This window comes from Osmerus eperlanus, chromosome 15 (assembly GCF_963692335.1).
Source record: "Osmerus eperlanus chromosome 15, fOsmEpe2.1, whole genome shotgun sequence".
In the NCBI taxonomy this organism is placed as follows: Eukaryota; Metazoa; Chordata; class Actinopteri; order Osmeriformes; family Osmeridae; genus Osmerus; species Osmerus eperlanus.
In genome coordinates, this window is record NC_085032.1 from 10,357,323 (window position 1) to 10,376,195 (window position 18,873).

Sequence of the window (18,873 nt, forward strand, 5' to 3'; positions counted from 1 at the left end):
GAGAGAGACAGAGAGGAAATTCCATGTGCGCACTATTCCCTTGGCCCAGTGACAGGAGTAGGACGCCAGAGAGGTGTAGTCAGAGAGAGTGGAAGGGAAGGAAAGAGAGAAAGGAAACGAAAGACCAAATTACTGTCTCAGATGGATGAGAAATTCCACTCATTTCTCAGTGGTGAGAGAGAGACACAGAGAGAGAGAGAGACACAGAGAGAGAGAGAGAGAGAGAGAGAGAGAGAGAGAGAGAGACAGAGAGACAGAGAGACAGAGAGACAGAGAGACAGAGAGACAGAGAGAGAGAGAGGGAGAAATCAGCTGTGCTGTGTTGCCATGAGAGTCGGTGAGTAATCGTATCATTATGCTAAATGCTTTAGCCATCCCCGGGGCAGCCAAAAAGAAGTGCTTTGGGGAGGAAAAAAGACAAAGATTTATGGACAAGCTCAAGTTCCTCTCTCTTTGACACAGTCAGGAAGACTGCAGTGTGTGACTGTTTTTTTACACCTCCACTTCTCACACAAATGCACCCCATGGGATGGACTGGATGACTGGAGTTGGAAATTCTCAACCAATGAATGATTAGAATGACAATGTGCTCTTTTAGCCCTTTGATTGGAGACAACCCAATTTTGAGCCCAACAGAAACCTCAATACACCAGCATTGCATGGGTTTTGTGTACCGGTATGTGTTTCTACAGCATGTGTGCATCTACAGTGCGCGTGTGTGCATTGTCTAAGCATCTAAAGCACAAAGGTTGGTGTCTAGAGTGTGTGTGTGTGCTCCTTGAGTGTGTGTGAGGGATTCTGCAGCATGTGTGTGAGGAGAGGAGGTGGCCAGACAGGTAGGTGTATTTATTACAGCTGGCAGGTTTGGACGCCTCTCCGAGATGAGCTCATCAGGCTACACACACAAAACCTGACTGTGAACAGGCCGCATGCACACGACCAAATCCTGAAACGTAATCCCGCTCACACTGCCCCTAGTGGCTGACAGGATTCACGCTGAAGCTTTCTCCCCCCCCTCCCCCCCTCCCCCTCTCCCCCCCTCCCCCCATGCCAGACCTTTACTGTGCTGTTCTCTTCCCACACACACACACTTAACATTCATCCCAGAGTCTCCATAGGGACTGAGGAGGTGAGGACTGGCGTCTGTCACCGCAGCCGTGCGGCGTTGAGAGACAGAGTGCTAAGGGCGGGGGGTGTGGGGGGAAGACTGTCTGCTGCTGGGTTCAGTACTACAAGTCCAAGACACACAGGGGTGTGTATTTGTATGTGTGCGCATTGTGTGAGTATTGTGGAAACGCATCCCTTTGATCTTGATGCATTCCATACCCATGACAACAGTCCTTATCATCATTATGTTTGACCCCATCGCTAGGCAGTCGCGTGCGTGAGGGTGCTCTCTGTGAGGAACCTGGCTGGGGATGACATCATAGGCATTAATGCCTGGTGGTGGAGCCTGTCATTATGTTTGAGCACTGCTGTGGTGCTGCCAAGGATGAACAGAGACATCCTGTCTCCCAGCTGTAGCACAGAGCATGACACAGGCAGACACATACACAACACACACCGTCTACACATGCCTTACACACACACACACACAGTCAGATGTAGAGGTGTGAAGTTGTAATTACACGCCTCATGATCTGGAGACAAACACCATGTGCTTGTCACTGAGCTCCGCATCAGATTCCCGCTGAATGAAAGTCACAGAACATGGCAACCGTGGTCAACTAAAACGACCCAACTGTCAAATGATTAAAAAAATGACTAAATGTAAATGTAACTCGACCCCCCCCACACACACCCCAACAAATTATATAAAAAATAAAAAATGAACTGGACAATCGTCAACAAGTGTCAACTGTTGAAGAAAAACAGTCCTGATTAAAGCCCAGCATGTTTTATATCCCTTCGCCTCATCGCCCCTTCCCCTCCATCCGGCTGCACACTCAGTCACACTGATTGGGTCTGGAAGATGTCTCGTTTCTAAGTGTCGTGTCACGGTGGGTCATCGCTACATAAACACACGACTGTGTGGCCCTCTCAGTGACCTCCCGTCTCCAGCTGCCAGGCTCCTAGGGACGCCTTGCAGAAATGGATGTTTACACCGAACGTAAAATCCCCCCCAAAAAAAATAGCGGGAGGGAGGGAGATCCTAGGGAAAGAGGGTGAAGAAAGTGGAGAGAGGGCAAGAGGAGCCATTGGAGGGAGAGTGAAAGAACAGTGAGTGAGAGGGATAGAAAGGGAGAGCAGAGAGAGAGAAAGAGAGAAATTGTTGTCTCTAAGGGCCTTAGGTTCCGTGAGTCCGGGTTCTATCAGAAATAAGAGTCTGGATTTACATGTCCCACGGGAAATATATTGGCTGTTCCTGGCGAGCGTGTGGAGGTGTGTTCACCCGTTTTCTGTCTCTGAAGACACATAACAGACCTGAAGCTCAGAACTCATAGATCCAGAAATGGGGGAAGGAACGAGGGTGGGAGGAGGAGAGGGAAGGGGGAGAGGGATTCTACAGGATAAAATAAACTACTGTGAAATACTGAAAGATTAACAAGAAGGTTCTAAGTGAATGGCTGATCCTGCAACATATTTAAAGGGATCCATTGTCACCTTTGGGACAGTACACTTACATTTCAGAAATAGAGTATATTCTCTTTGTGTCATACAAAAGTGTATCCTATGCCCTCTGACTGGTTGGCTGTACCTCAGGTCTGGTCTGGTCTCGTTCCACCTCAGATAAGATAGCCCTCAACTCTGATAAGACTGGACATTCTAAACTCAATGCTCACAGAGACTTGTAGAAAAACAGATCTCTTGACTGTCTGGCTATTTAAGACTATCTGCAGCATACAGTACAGCATACATACAGGGCTACAAATAGGTAGGCCAAGATAACTGTAACCCTTCCCCTCCTTCACACATACAGTTAACTCAAAATAACACAGATAAACATGAGTTTTGGCCAGAGGGATTGGGCTCAGTGCGGTGTGAGTCACTCGCAGGCCAGATCACACAAACGTGTGTGTGTGACACACACAAAGTCAACGCACCCAGTTAAAACACAACTGTGTTGAGAAAAGCCTGGGGCTCAGCTCAGACACTGATGATGTCAGTGGGGAAACATCTGGTGCACCTGCAGACTCCCAATACCTACACAGTATCAGAGTGTGATGGAGCCCCAGGGAGAGGCGCACACACACACTTTACAGGGGGAAAAAAGTTTCAAGCCCTGCCGACGCATCTGGTTATACACGCAGCACCAGAATATTTTAACCAATCACGTTGGCTTGGGAAACGCTCCTTTCCATCCCGGCCACCTTCCCGGGAGCTGTCATCCAGAATCACCCACGGGGAACACAGGAAGGAGAGCAGAGCAGAGTCAGGATCAAACTGACTGAGCCTGTTGCTCTCATTTCTCTGCAGTGAATCAGCCAGAACAGAACAGCTATGCCAGAGGAGTAGGACTGAGAGACCGTTCCACCGATCAGGATGAGAAATACATCAGAGTGAATTGTTCATGCAGAATGTGGGAGAATGTATTGATTGACAGAATCTTAACCCACTGCCCCTCCCCATGGAGCTCATCCCATGTGTGTCTTTACATCAGCCTGACCAATTCAGTCAAACAGCAGGAGCACAACCCCTAGTTCAACCAATCGCAATAAGATAAATTATAAATGAATGAAATATCATGATCATTTTCGTATCACTGGTTTGGGGTTCTCCTCCCGCAGACAGCTCCCATCCTATGCCGTGTCGTCGCCCAGGACGACCACCCACCCAGGAGCAGGTCAACACCCCCAGCCTCAAAAAGTTGGATAAAGCAAAAACAACTGTATGGTACATTGACAATACAATATATGTATATATGTATTGTGGACGAGCCAAATCCCGATTGGCGTGGATCGACGGGCAGGTCATGGTGCTCCAGATCCGTCCTCATGCATTAAGCGTGAGGACAGCTTTAGGGGTGCTGTTCAGTCTGGTAGTGGTTATCCCCATGCTAAGATGAAGCCTGGAAGACTGTTGCTGGACAAGTACTAAATCAAACCTTCTGGAAGATTACGCCCACCTGTAGGTTATGTAGAGAAGTCCCCTGACATTGTGTGTGTGTGTCTCTCTCTCTCTCGCTGCCTCACTCCATCACACACACTGACAGAGAGGGGAAAAAGTCAAAAGAAAAGAGAGACAGAGACCTTGCGCTTGTGTGTTAAGAGTGAAAACTGGAGTCTGTGGACAGTGCTGGGGCTTAAGTACAGCATTAAATCAATTCATGGCATTCCTCTGGAAGCTCATGTGGTCCACAGCTGTCTAAGGTCCAAATCTGCATTATAACGCTTGCAGGCTAAGAATATTGCATGACTGAACACAATGACGTCACACCAGTGTTCAACACAGTTTTGTATGTTTAACACCAGAACCCATACATTGGTAGGGTTGTGGGTTTAGACTACCAGACACTAGAAACTGGAGATCAAGCCACGACCAGAAGAACTTGCATTACATGTACTCATTTAGCAGCCTTTTTTTTCTCTCTCTTGCACAAATAGTGCATAATGGTAAATGTTCCCACTGTTTTCATCTGAGGTGATATCAGGGCCAGCTCCACATTCACACAGATGTTGCCAAGAAACCAAAGTGTCAACCCGTCAAAGTCTTACAAGTGTGTGCATGACTGTAACTTTAGAGCATCATATTCAATATTTCCTTTCTTCCCCCCACACCAGAAATCAGATCACCCTTAGCCAATAAATTAACTCTCAACTGGGAAACCCTTTATGAAAACATTCTAAAAATAAACATTTGCTAACAGTGAGATTGAATGGTGCACATTAACTTGAGCGTACACGCATGTGTGCATACAAAGACTTCCATTTAGACAATCTGTGTTAAAGGTTATGCCTTTAGTAAACAATTCTCACTGTGTTGGGAGATTTGTCCGGTTTTGTGTTAGATTATGTTTACTGAATGTGTCGAGACAGTGATGAGGCTGTCAAGGTTAGAGAATTCTATGGGAAATATTTTAAAACGTAAGGATAACCTATGGGTAAGTTGTTTTGTTGTCAGTGCCTGTCCTCTGTGGCAAAACTGGATGTGATTTAAGAGTAGTTGTCCAGGAGAATTGAAGTGAGTATGTGTACGAGACTGTGTACATGTTTCCTTGTTGAGGTCTATTTCTGTCCATGTCTTCTGATGGAGAGAGAGCAGGTGCAGTACAAAGAAAGAACAACTGGTGAGGTTTCAAACTCTACTGACACACACACACACACACACAACCATACATTAAAAGATAACAACCCACTGGCCAAATTTCATTTCACAACCAGTCTATCCACTTCAAACCAACTTCACATTCATCAAGAATGTCTGGATCCCAAATCTAGACATTTCCCCCAAAAATATGCCCTTATTTGGAATGCCTAAGTGCATGCATAATACCTGTAAGTATACCTACAGGCATTATGTTGAGAGGGCAGATCATCTGGACAAATACTCAAATTATAACCATTGTGGTTGTGTTGCTATGCAGCCCCAAGTCAAAATAGACCAAGGAACAGATTTATTATCTGACCAAGTGGCTGCCTTAAAGTTCAGACTGGTCACTTCAAAAGGTCTGTCAGTCTTTCCCTTTTCAAATTCTTCAGAACCAACAGAGCAGGCTATTCCTTTGATCAAGAAACCCAATCACATAATGTCGCATTACGTTTGCGTTTGAACGACAGACTACATGCTACAGCTCACTTCACAGCAACGGTCAACCCCATCGTCCTTCTACAAACTGACAAAGCAAAGGAGGTAGAGAAACGAGAAGTCGAAAGACTTACGTCCTGGGTGACAGTCCACTTCTCAGACCGTTTCGGAAACCACGTTGTACTGAAGAGTCTGTCCACCGGGGCCTGATAGAACTGACACGTCTCTAAAGGTGCGTGGAAGGTGAGTGGGGGGGGGGCTCTTTGGGGGACTGGGTGCTCCACGGCCGCTGGTGAAGGAGGAGGTCACTGCTCTGGAGGCTGCTGCGACAGGGGTGACGGGACTGGGGCGTGGGAGTGACGGGACTGGGGAGTGGGAGTGACGGGACTGGGGAGTGGGAGTGACGGGACTGGAGAGTGGGAGTGACGGGACTGGGGACTGGGGGTGACATGAAGCACAAGTGTATGCCCCCCTCCCCCCTGCACCCTCCCCCCTCTGAGGGGAGCATGTTTGGCAGCCAGCAGTGTTGGTTGGGATCGGAGGGGCGACACATTTAGAACGGTGCTTTCCCCCCCAAGCCAGGCCTGACTAATCAATGGGGAGCATGGAGGGGGTAGACACTCTGTGTGTGTGTTGAGGTAGAGGGGTTGGGGTGGGGTAAAAGAGACAATTGGCCCCCCAATAGGAACGACAAGTAAAGTGGGACAACAAGAAAGCTTCGTTATCTCCATATTTTGGAAGCCCACCTCCCAATCCATGTACCTGCTCCTCAGGAGTGTCTGTGTGGCCACTTGTGTGACTCAGATACAGCAAAGTAGCTAGGCCTGAGGAGAGCTATGTATGGATCTCACAGGGCAGGTCTGTTATTGTGCCAATATCCCTGAAATAGATTGCTGCTTCTCAAAGGCATCCAATCAGCTGTCTGGGCAACAATCTCTCTGTTTTACATTCTCTCTCTCTCTCTCTCTCTCTCTCAAACCCACGCACACAGACACACTACAGCGGACACAGTCGTTTACACATAGCTGAATATCCTTCGACACAGTGAGACCTATGGAGAGACTGTCTCCTTATTTCCTCCCCTGACGGGGTCATGGAAATTAGAACATTGTCCAGAGGGTGCAGAGGTGAGAACAGGAGGCAGGTCAAGGTCACTACACACACAGCCAGCCCAGCCAGTTTGGCCCACTATTTAAAGACCTGGCTTTGCAGTGCCTCACAAGCATCCTCGCACACTTGCGTAGACAGCTTGGTTTAGGTGTAGTTTGCATGGGTTGATGAGAAGCGGTAAATCTAGCCGATGACTTGGTGAGAAAGTGAGGGCATGTTAGGGATCTGGACATAGCCACCCAAGTTCTTGCACGAACACACACACACACACACAGAGTTGTGGAAGTAGGCTTTGAGCGTGACATCCACAGACCACGCCATAAGCTGAACAGATCACCACATAGGACAGGGGACATTCTCCTTGAATGAAGTCACTGTAATTGTACTCCGTTGGAACCTTTTAGAAGTGTTGCGTAAATGAATCAAAAGGAAAGATGACACACTCGACACAGAATTGACCCATTGGAATCCAACTGTGGGTGGAGAGCATCCTCTAAACTAAGGATCTGTTTAGCATCTCAACCAAACGACAACAAGAAAATTAGCCTAGAGACCGGAAATGAGATGTCGAGCTGGAGTTAACTAGCTGAGGTGAAATATTTGAGCACGGAGACCTTGAGGGAGGGGCAGCATCTTCAGCTGGCCTTAGTTGAACCAGTGGGCATTGAGTGGGCATTGGAAACTACTGAGACAGGTGGCTGAGTGGTGAGGGAATCGGGCTAGTAATCCGAAGGTTGCCAGTTCGATTCCCGGTCATTCCAACTGACGTTGTGTCCTTGGGCAAGGCACTTCACCCTACTTGCCTCGGGGGAATGTCCCTGTACTTACTGTAAGTCGCTCTGGATAAGAGCGTCTGCTAAATGACTAAATGTAAATGTACTGAATCAATGCCAGATTCTGCACAAGCAGGGAGATTGGTTGGTTCGGTTGACTGCTAGCAAAAGGCTAGATACTCAGGAACATCAATAGCCTCATACTTCCCCCACAAGCCTCTCAAAAGCTGGTTTCACAACAAACAGCCCCCTCTAGTGCTCATCAACTGAAGACGCAACTGATTTCCCCATTGGAACTGTACAATTAACCTTCAACTTTATCTACCAACTTAGACAATGCGTAGCAGCAGTATTGACTGCTCTTTCAAAATGTTAGTTTTTTTTCTCTCTAAACATGTATCCTTGTGTGAAAAGTTAAGCCTTGATTTATGTGTTTTTACTTTGTTGGGCAACGCAGGCCATTGGGCACTTAGCCATGCTTTGAGGTTCTGCAGAGGCAAGAGTTCTTCACGTTGTGCCTTCAATGAGGGAGCGGTTAGCTCTGAAGTCTGTGAAGGAAGAGGTGGGGGGGAGCTAAAATGCTAATTAGCAGAGAGAAACATTAGCTTTTTAGCAGCCAACTGAAATTCTCCAGGAGATGCAACGTGGGAGCAAATGTTTTCAATTTAGTCCTCCTTGTGTGAGGGCAGAAATGTTTACGGCTAGCGCGCCTCAACCGCAGTGTATTGTCGGCACGTCTGAGAAAATGACGGCGCAGCAATCCCCATCCCTTCACTGTTCCATAAACAGATGCAGATCACACCACAACGATACCCTCCGGACGGAGACCAACTGAAAATATTTGCGCTTATAAAAATCCCAATCCCCCCCCCTTTCTATTTCACAGACCGAAAGAAGCCGTTTTAAGCCTATACAGAAAGAGCAGTCACACGATTTTAGTGATAGAGATGACCTGAGCAGAAGTTTGCTCTGGTACAGTGGAAGATTTCTGAAAGTATAGCTTTGTCAAAATAATTCTGTGCGACCATCGAACCACTCAGGCCTACTTCTCTACGCACACACTCAGCATTTACACACACACACACACACACTTCCCTGAGCACAGCGTGAGGTTACATTGTTTCCATGAGCAGAAGTAACCAGCCCCAATTAAAGGGAGACACAACTGGCATGGAATCTTCCAGAGCACACACACCAGATGACATGAAATATGGCAGCTTCAAAGAATCCAATTATCAGATGAGATGAGCCCCAACACCACCAGCAGGGTAACTGCAAGTGTACTCAGAGACTGTGAAATAAGCAGGAATGAAAGCCAACACACTTTGGGCCTCCATCTTAGCAAACGCATTACGCTCCACCTCACTCCCTATAAACCACATGATCCATCAAGCCCGCCTGTGTGTGTGTAAATTCTCAACTTGTTTGTTGGCCCGTTTACAGAGAAGGGGAAAGTTCACCGGCGATTGTTTAATCACTCTGGGAGCCTGAGACGCCATTAGGCAACCCAAGGCGCTGTCACCCCTGAACAGACATGACCTGAAAGGAGATATAGTTCAAAGCAGATGGGGGTGGAAGAGGGAGGAGGAAAGAGAGAGAGAGAGTGTGTGATTGTGCATGTATGCGGGAGAGGGTGGAAGACAGAAAAAGAATCAGTTGATCAGAGAAAGTGGGTAAGCACAAAAACGAAGGAGAAAAAGGCTTCCAGATATCAGAAGTTTCTTATCTCGATAGACCCTCGTGCTGACCCAAACCTGACTATAGGCCCCGACCTCCTCCTCCCCCCCCCCCCCCCCCCCCCACACACCATCTGTGACCAACTGAAAAGAGGCTAAATTACAATTACACAAAACAGACTTCTTACCCACCAGCCCTCAGGTCCACCACAGGCAAGAACGATCATTTACAGTAACAGTAAATTTAAGCAACCATATGGTACAAAAGAGGAAGAAAGAAAGAGAGAGAGAAGTAAAGTGATAGAGGGAAAGATGGAGTGTCGGGTCGCGAGTAGGAAGCCTTTGGCTCAGAACGGTACCTTCCATGGTGCCTGCTCTCTCCTCTATGAGCGTGTGCTGTGGTGAGTCTCTCCTCGGAGAATGACTCTCCACAAATTGAAGAGAGAGTGAGGGAGCACAAGAGACAGACAGACAGACAGACAGACAGAGAAAGGGAGGGCACTTGGTGACCCAACTAGTAGAGAGACCACAATGAGGTCCGCATGCTCACCAGGAGCCACAACCCACAAAGCCATCAGGGCGGGTTCGGTGATGACACTGTTGGCCAGCGTTGCCGCCAGTTGCGACTGACATCCGAACGGTGAGACAGCAAGCAGTCTGTTGTCGAGGCACGTGCCCCTCTGGGCAATGGGAGGAGGGACATTACACCTGATGCATGCCGATTGGCTGAGCTGTAGTAGCAAGAGAGGCACATTCAAACTGCTGTTGGTTCTAATGAACTGTTAGGGAACAGAGATTTGGGTCAACGTTTAGAGGCTGAATCCCAGACTCAATGATGAGCCGAGCAGGGACACAGTAAAAGAGGAAAGGGGGGAGCGAGGGGGGTCATACAAGAACAAGGAAAACAACGGTGGAAGGATGGAGGGAAGCCAAGGGCTCAGTCCAACACACACAAACAAGCACAAACACACACACCAAGTAACTGGGAACAACCTACTATCGAGACGGTTAAATAAATGGTGAGGAAAACCTTTTTCATTTAAGGGGATTCGTGTATCTGCCCAGTGAGGGAGACAAATCCTAGAAGCGATGGGTGAAGTGGCCTTGTGGAGAACTAGGAGCAGTTCAACCTGAGCTTGATCAGCATACCATGACCCTCCACACCAGCCTCAATCTGTAGACCAGGTCACTCTGGGACAGTGGACATAGGACTGAAGACGTTATTTTGCAAACTGGGAATCGTTCTCCCCCTCTTTCTCTCTCTCTCACATGTAGATAAACACACACACACACACACAAACAAGCAGCTCAAGCATCCTGAGCATTCTGTGTGAATGCTTTTCTATAAAAGGCGTGTTCTCTGGGGTGGCTGTGCACCAAAGGACAACGAGCAGAGCCCAGTGCAGGTGTGTGTGTATGAGTCAGCTCAGTTCAAGTCTGCTTAGTCAAACGCAGGTCTCATGTCACATCAACCTCGAGGATGACTGATAGTGAGAAAAACAAAGAGAGTCATCAAAACTACTAGAGCGACCCACACACACACACACACACACACACACACACTTGTGCTGTGGTGACGTACAATTGGACTGACTAAGATCTGCCTCATCTTCCCACAACCATCTGCACCTTCATCACCATCCGACTATGACACAACCTCACCTATCTCACTCGTTCACTTGCTCACCTTCGATTCTGGTGAACATCTTGGATTTAGGCGTCAACGCAGGAAGTTCCAAACACAGTGAAACATCACCACTTCTAGAATCTTGTGTACCAACCACAATCTGCTCCTCGCTCACGATGGAGGGTGGCACTTGCGGCCAGGTGTTTATTTAGTCCAGGTTTGTGGGCAGACAGAACGCCAACAAGGAGTAAAGCTTGTCAGAGGCAGATGTTGCTCAGGTCTAGACCTTAAATGAGCCTAAATTTGGTGACAATCGATTCTGATTAATTTTAGATGTGGGTGTTTTAACAGAAAAAAATAAATTTTTACAAGTTAGCATGTCAAACATCTGCATTGGGAATAACCCAACAGTCGTAGCCAAGGTACCGTATGAAAATAAGAGTATATATTAGATTTCGGTCAAATTCTGTCTAATGCCTGATTGTAAATGTCTACCTGAGTGAGGCTGCATTATCAGCTGTCCACATGACAGGGCAGTCTGCTAGCTGCGGACCTATGAGCAGCTGGACTCATGACACAGACTAGAGTCTATTTGTCTTTTCTCAGGAACTGTTTACACATATCTCTTTGTATCTGACAGTCACAACACACCTGTGTGTGCGTGCCTATCTATCCATCCAACAAAGGCAACATGCCAAACAAACAATGGAAAAACAGTATCTACCCTCATAACACCGTGACAGGGGGGTAAGATAGGGGTATGTACACACAGTAACATTACCTGACCAATTGCACAGTAACCCAAACAACTGAAGTGATCTCGAGAATCTAACTTCGCATAGAGTACAAGGAAGAAGGAGGGGGTGCAATTTCTCAACCTAGGGGGTCTCTCCATGGAACAAGCTGTTGCCAAGTAGAGAGAGAGAGAGAGAGAGAGAGAGAGAGAGAGAGAGAGAGAGAGAGAGAGAGAGAGAGAGAGAGAGAGAGAGAGAGGCCAATAACTGAAGCAGAATACAAAACGGCCGGTTGGACCCAGTTCCATCCAGGTTGTTAAAACTAACAGACGTTTATTGAGGGGAGAGTGGAATATGCTTTTTTTGGCATAACCATCATCTCTGGCATGGAGGTTGTAGACCAGTCCCTGGCTCCCCACAACTACAGGCTCCTGTGGGTTAACACAACAAAACACACACACACAGAGAGAGAGAAAAAGACACAGAGAGAGAGAGACAGAGAGAGAGACAGAGAGAGAGACAGAGAGAGAGACAGAGAGAGAGACAGAGAGAGAGAGAGAGGCAGGCAAGCAGAGAGAAAGAGGCAGGGAATGTGGTGAAAGTGATTGAAAGAAATAACAGAAGGGTAATGACAAAGCGGGAGAGAATGACAGAGCAAGGGAGAACGACAGAGGGAGAGGTGATGAAGAGGAAATACTGAACTACTGAAGAGGAATGCTCCGTTTCCTGCTTGACCACAACTGGATACCCTGTTCCTCAGATTAGAAGAGATGAAAACAGGAACATGGAGAAAGAGGGAGCGAGAGGGGGAAAGAACAGGGATTTCCCTTGACCGCTCCTAAATTGATAGAGCAGGAATATGTTGCCTAGCTCATTCCTACCAAGATTCCAATCTATTAAAATATCATAATCCATGTTATCTAGAACACAAGGCCACTTCTGTTAAGATTATTCTTTCCTATGATTCCAGCATTCAAACAACAAAATAAAGAAATAGTAATAAAAAAAAAAAAGTAAGGATCATTGGCAGTTATGCATATTATCAAGTGAAAAAAAAAATATGGTATTCAGTTTTAACCCAGATCTAGCACCTTGAACTAATCTGAAATGCCCACCATGTTCCACACACGATGACCTAATAACATTTGGAAGGCTGCAAGGACAGGAGGTTGAATTAAAATGGGGTTTGGCAAGCCAGGGAGGTCTTTCTATGTTTGGGATAGTGGGGGTGTGTAGGTTTGGACCAGGCCCAAAAGAGTTTGTCAGACTCCAGAGGACACTGTAATTGAAAGAGCATGTGGGGATGGGCTTCAACACACTTAGCGCCTTACTGGACACACCCACAGCCCCCCCCCCTGCCCCGCTCCCCCCACCTCAGACAACCAGTGCTCAGTTGCCATGGTGCCAGAGTAAAGTTTGGGGACGTCCACATGGCAGGGGCCTGTTGTTGATTCTCCGCCTGGTCAGCGCACGCCATGATGTCATTGATGGATGGGACAATTCACTGCTGCCCATGAAACAGCAAAACGTAGCAAAGCCTTCAAAAGCACAACCAGAGCATGACCAGTAGCGGTGTGTGTGGCCAAGGTGTGTGTGTGAATACTTCACACTGTGACCATCAAGGTGTGGGCACAGCCTGATGACATGGTACACACTTCCACCTTAGCAAAGAACAGTCCAGCCCAGTGTCAAATAATCAAAAACCATGCCTAATAAGTTAACTTGATTATACAGTAATCAACTCTGATTTGAACCCAAAAGTAAGGGGAAACCGCAGGTCATTTTAAAGATACAATTGACAATGTATTACCACAATATCAAAAACAGCTGTTTCTATGTTAACATCTGACCTGCCAACACATTTTTCATGCATTGAGTATTTGGAGTAATTTACGTTTGGAGAGCTTTATCGAGGTGTGGTGGTTTGAGGAATTATCTGTGGACGTATCAATATACATCTACACTGTCCGGGACAACAGGGGTTTTTTCCACCACCATCACCATGGAAACATCCAATACAAAGCCCACCTGACACGTAAAGCACAATGGCTATGCTTGAAGAGAAAGTACAGCATCGGTCACAGCACTGAGCTCTACCACCCCACTTTTGGAAAATCAAATACTCATTTATTCATCCCTAGGGAACAACAGTGAGGGTCCACCATCTGCTTCCAATCCCCCCCCCATGTGAGACTCAGTAGCCCCTATGCAGCACCTTCCCCAGCCCCGGGCCAGGCCCCCCCCCCAAACAATGATGTAACACCCAACAGGCTTACGTAATCCTCCCAGCAGTTCTTTGCTCTGGAATACAAATGTTAGACATTCAGTAAATACCCCTCTTCCTCCCCCTTTCAAAAGATTTCGGTTTGAGTTGGGGTCTAAAATAATCATGCCAAGTTATGGACAACTCCTTCTTGGTAAGGTATAGTCCCATCGACCAGGGCCTGATGGTGATGCTGATGACTTTTATGTTACTGTCAGAGAACTTGATTTAGTGATTGCTTATCAGGATGTGAAGTTTATTTCAGTGTGACAGGTATGTAACAGACGTAGCCACGCTCCATCGTAACAAGGTATCGTTCGCGCTGGCTTCGAACACTCGACCTCTGACTTGCCAAGTGCGACCTCTACCAACTGCGCCAAAGAAAAGCTAGCTCTTCGTTGACGCGGGTGGCCTGCTACATACCTGAGGAGTGAGTTTCACGGTTTTTTACACCATTACATCAGCCAATAAGACTTCTCAAAAACATTACCTAGTACCCTGCCTTTAAGTGTGTATTGCTACCCTGCCTTTAAGTGTGTATTGCTACCCATCTTCAAATAGAAAGGATAAAACCAACAAAACTGCAAGGGTTAGGGTTAACAGCAATGGACAGAATCACTGTTTGCACCATGTGCCAATTAAAAGCATCAACCAGGTAGTCCTCATCACTGTGGTTCACAGCCTCTCTGGGTTCACTAACCTCCAGTCTGTAAACACAGCCCCAATTAGGAGGTCTGAACCTCTTCCATAATGGAGAAACACAACTCACAATTCACAGTAAAGGGAGAGACGGTCTAATGGGGAGTCAGGTGGCTGAGCGGTGAGGGAATCGGGCTAGTAATCCGAAGGTTGCCAGTTCGATTCCCGGTCATGCCAATTGACGTTGTGTCCTTGGGCAAGGCACTTCACCCTACTTGCCTCGGGGGAATGTCCCTGTACTTACTGTAAGTCGCTCTGGATAAGAGCGTCTGCTAAATGACTAAATGTAATGTAAATGTAAATGTAATGGCTGCCAAAATGTTCTGTAGGCCCTTAGAAAGGACCATAGAGACTTAGGATGAAGATCATTCAAATGTCAAAGCTTAGAGAAATGCTATTATTTGATCTAATTTCACAAAATAAACCAGTGTAATTTACATTACTTTACAAATAACTTCAGAGATGTGTCAGATGGCACCAGCTGGGTTGATAATAGGCTAACTGCTCATGAGCATGTGACAGGTTCCTCCTGCAACCGTTACTAATTAAACCAACTTAACACCGTGGTAGGTGTTTTGGGACTGGGCATCCTAGTCCTGCAAATGAATATGACCAAATTAAAACCGGGCCAACGTACACCTGTTTATTTAGACTCTGCACCTTCCCGAACGCTGAGGTAGGCTATTGGATGACATGTAAAGGGTAACTTAATACTCTGGGCTCTGTGGCTTGTCATTTAGAGATAATAAAGTAGTCTATTCTGCTCTGGGACAGCTGGGTCTCTCCTTTCACGACGTCCACAAACAAATGCTGTTCTGCACCGCTGACCACTCAAGCGTCTTACTTTCTGTCAGATGCGATGTCGATGACGTCACTGATTGATCGTGTGTGCTGTTTATCAGCTGTTTGGGAATGCAAATAACTTGATACGTTTTCTTATGTAATAAACTAAGTGTCAGGCCATTTAAACCAAACGCAACTGGACGCAAAAGCCATTTACCGGCATGGATTTTGATTAAACATGAAGAAAAGCCTAAACATTGAATATATAAAACAAACTTACCGTTATTATTAATAAAATATTCAGCTGATGAAGTTTGTTGTTCTGTGTTTCATCATACTACACCAGTTTCGACGACAACGGGGTATTTAACGCGTTTCAACTTTCACACCGAGCATCATTCAAAGTCGTCTTTATCATCGTGCCAATTCACAAAAAAATAAGAATGATTTCCAAATAAAAGTACTGTTTCAGGTTGCACGACTCAATGGACCCTCAAATGCAAACCTCGCGCGGTACAGAAAACTATTGAGTCACACGCCCAATTGTCACAAACTAACGCTCTTCTGAGTAGCAAACTTCTCTCCGTTTGCCTCCTGTGTTGAAGACGAGACGACTCAAGGCAACTCTTAAAGAAGCAGTGCCTTCGGGGCACGGTCCAAAGCAGAATGTCTAGTTCAAAGCAACCCACCTACTATAGACACACCTCTAAAACAAATATCATTCCAGATACCAGTTAGAGAACAGGGCACCGTGTCTATTAAATAACCTTTTTGTTGTCCATGTTTCTAATTAATTTAAAGCAACATTATGGACTGCAAATGGATTGGACAGATGAAGTCAACTCAACTGTGAATAAAATAAATACAAATTCATTCAAAAATCATTTTATAACTTTTTTTATAACTAATATACTTTGTAATAACTGAATATGCATATGAACAATAAATTATGAATGTGTGGTTTGCTCTTATTTCTGGTTCCCTCGTCCAACTATGTTTACCATTTATTCATTTATTCATTCTTTCATTCATTCTCCTACTATTTTTCTTTCTCTCTTTATCAATAACCTCCCACCACATTTCCTCTTGAGATAACCCAAATCTGTGGTCTTTAAGTAAAATATGTCTGTGACTGTCCTAGCCTCCCAACCCTCTACACACACACACACACACACCCAAGAGGCTCACTTAGCATCAGATGACTGATGGGATCAACAGAGAATCAGATCAATTGTCCGCCAGGGCTAATGGGAGGGTAACAGACCTTGTCCATTACAACAAGCAAAGATAACACACACTCCAATGAGGCAATCTGCACACTCTGCTGCCATGTCAAACTCTGGTATACAGTATTCTCTATTGCCCCGTAAAAAGTATATTGAAATACGTTGATCACCCTTTGTCCAGCTCGCCCACCAGAAAGACAAAGATCCTTGAAGTAAGCGTTGATCCTTGAGCTAAGTGAAACAGTGATAAACTTGTGTTTGATTTTTTTTCAGGCCTACACTTCCATCAAATTGATTCTTAAAACATCTTTTCATCCTTTTGTAAATGTTGAACATGCACCACGCAGAACTGAGACGTTGTATGCGGGGCCTGTTGCTCAGGGCAACAACAAACAAATGGTGGCCATTGTACAGTGCTACAGTGAGTGTTTGTGATGGTCTAGGTTGGGATGTGATCGAGGCACCCAGTAGCAAAACTGTTGAACAGGAGTCATGCAGTTCAGCGCATAAACAAAGGATAAGAGAACAGGATACCCAGTTTGGTTGAAGTGTTCATTACATCAATTTAATTTCTGATACAGTAAAAAATGTATGAATAGTTGTGGTTTGAAATACATTCAGCAACCTCATATTTACAATATTCATAGAGGACAGGGGATCCTTTGTTTCCCATAAACAACATGAAAAGAAGAGTACTGTTCTACTGGTAATGAGAAACAATATAAAAAATGGTGTGACAAAAAACTGGGGAAAGATCAGAGGATGAAGATTAGCATTACAAACAGAGCATGGAATAAATGAATAGGGAGATGTGGAAGTTGATTTGCAAGCTTGTCTTCCATATCAACCGCACCACATCAGGCTTATCCTCAATGCCCCCAGCATCTCATTGTAATGTCACTCATGTCAAGAATGACATTCCTAAGTTACAGACATCACAGGTTCCTCTGCATCACGTTTCATATTAGAAGCCCCCAGAGGACCACCCCGGGCCATAAACCAAATACACAGGACCTATCAGTTAACCTTCAGGTTATCACCCACCAGACAGACTGAAATATGATATGTTATTTGGGAATTTAGATGTCATCATATCTTAAGTTAATCTTTGTTTTCTTTCGAAATTTGAATTTACTGTAATGCTGAAAACATTTCCGAAAAAACCCTATCAATTTTCTATTGCGTAAATGCCTAGAAAAAAGATGCAACTACAATGCCAAAATCCCACTATATCTTTAAAAAGCACTTGCGTTTAGCATCTGCCTCAAAGACTGTGGTCATTATATGCTGCCAGATAATCAGTAGAGCTTTATATTGTGAAAAACAAGTCAATTACCTTAAATAGCTCATGTTGAAAACCTAAACTGGGAGATGTTATGATATCCAGTTTACGTTTCTCAACCCTCTCCTTGTTCTGACAGACCATGACGACCCTGCTCTGAGAACCATATTGGCTATTAGACCTCAGTCTGAAAGAGTAAAATGCTGTAAATAAGATCAGCTTGTACATCGTGGGCTCTCAAACAACCGAGAAGAGTTTTGATTGTAATTCCATTTGGCTTGTGATGTATTGGAAACATATGTGACCCGAGCAAGACTTTGAGGTTTTCAGCCACGTAGGATGACGTTGCATGGATGGATTTTGCATCTAGCAGCACTTACTTGACCAGGAAAATAAAATGAGAGGCTAAAGAATTTCAAGCTAACGGTGCACAACATTATGTTGCCAAAAGGGCAATGTTAGTGTGGCCACCATATGAAAGGTATGTTCAGTCAGTCTCTCTCATCCCTCTCAAGGAAGTCTGTTCTGTCACTATTTAGGCCTGTTTATGGTCAATTATTGTATCAAATGATTCCCTAGTGTATGCGATGGAAACATCCTGGGAAACAGCTACTTTTAACCCAGTGTCTATTTCTCAGGGACTAACATTCAGAATGGCAAACGTGGCCTTTTATCCAATTCCTGTCGCATTATGACATCATTCAAAAGAAACTTTCATCTCCCCTACCTACCTACCTAGTTCTCCCCTGGGAGTTTGAACTCCTCATTGTGAGACTCTCCTCGCTGGGTTGCGTGTTGAAGAGTAAGACTCCTCTGTCTGGATCAGGTAGACGGACATGTTGATGACGAGGGAGAAATCATCCCTGGCCCTGTCTGATGACATCAGAGCAGTCACGCTCATTACAGATGGAATAGCCTGGAGCCTGGAGTTTACACGCACACGCAACACCAACACACAGCCTCAGATGTACACACACGCACACACTAGACAAGTCAACATCACACACAGGACTGC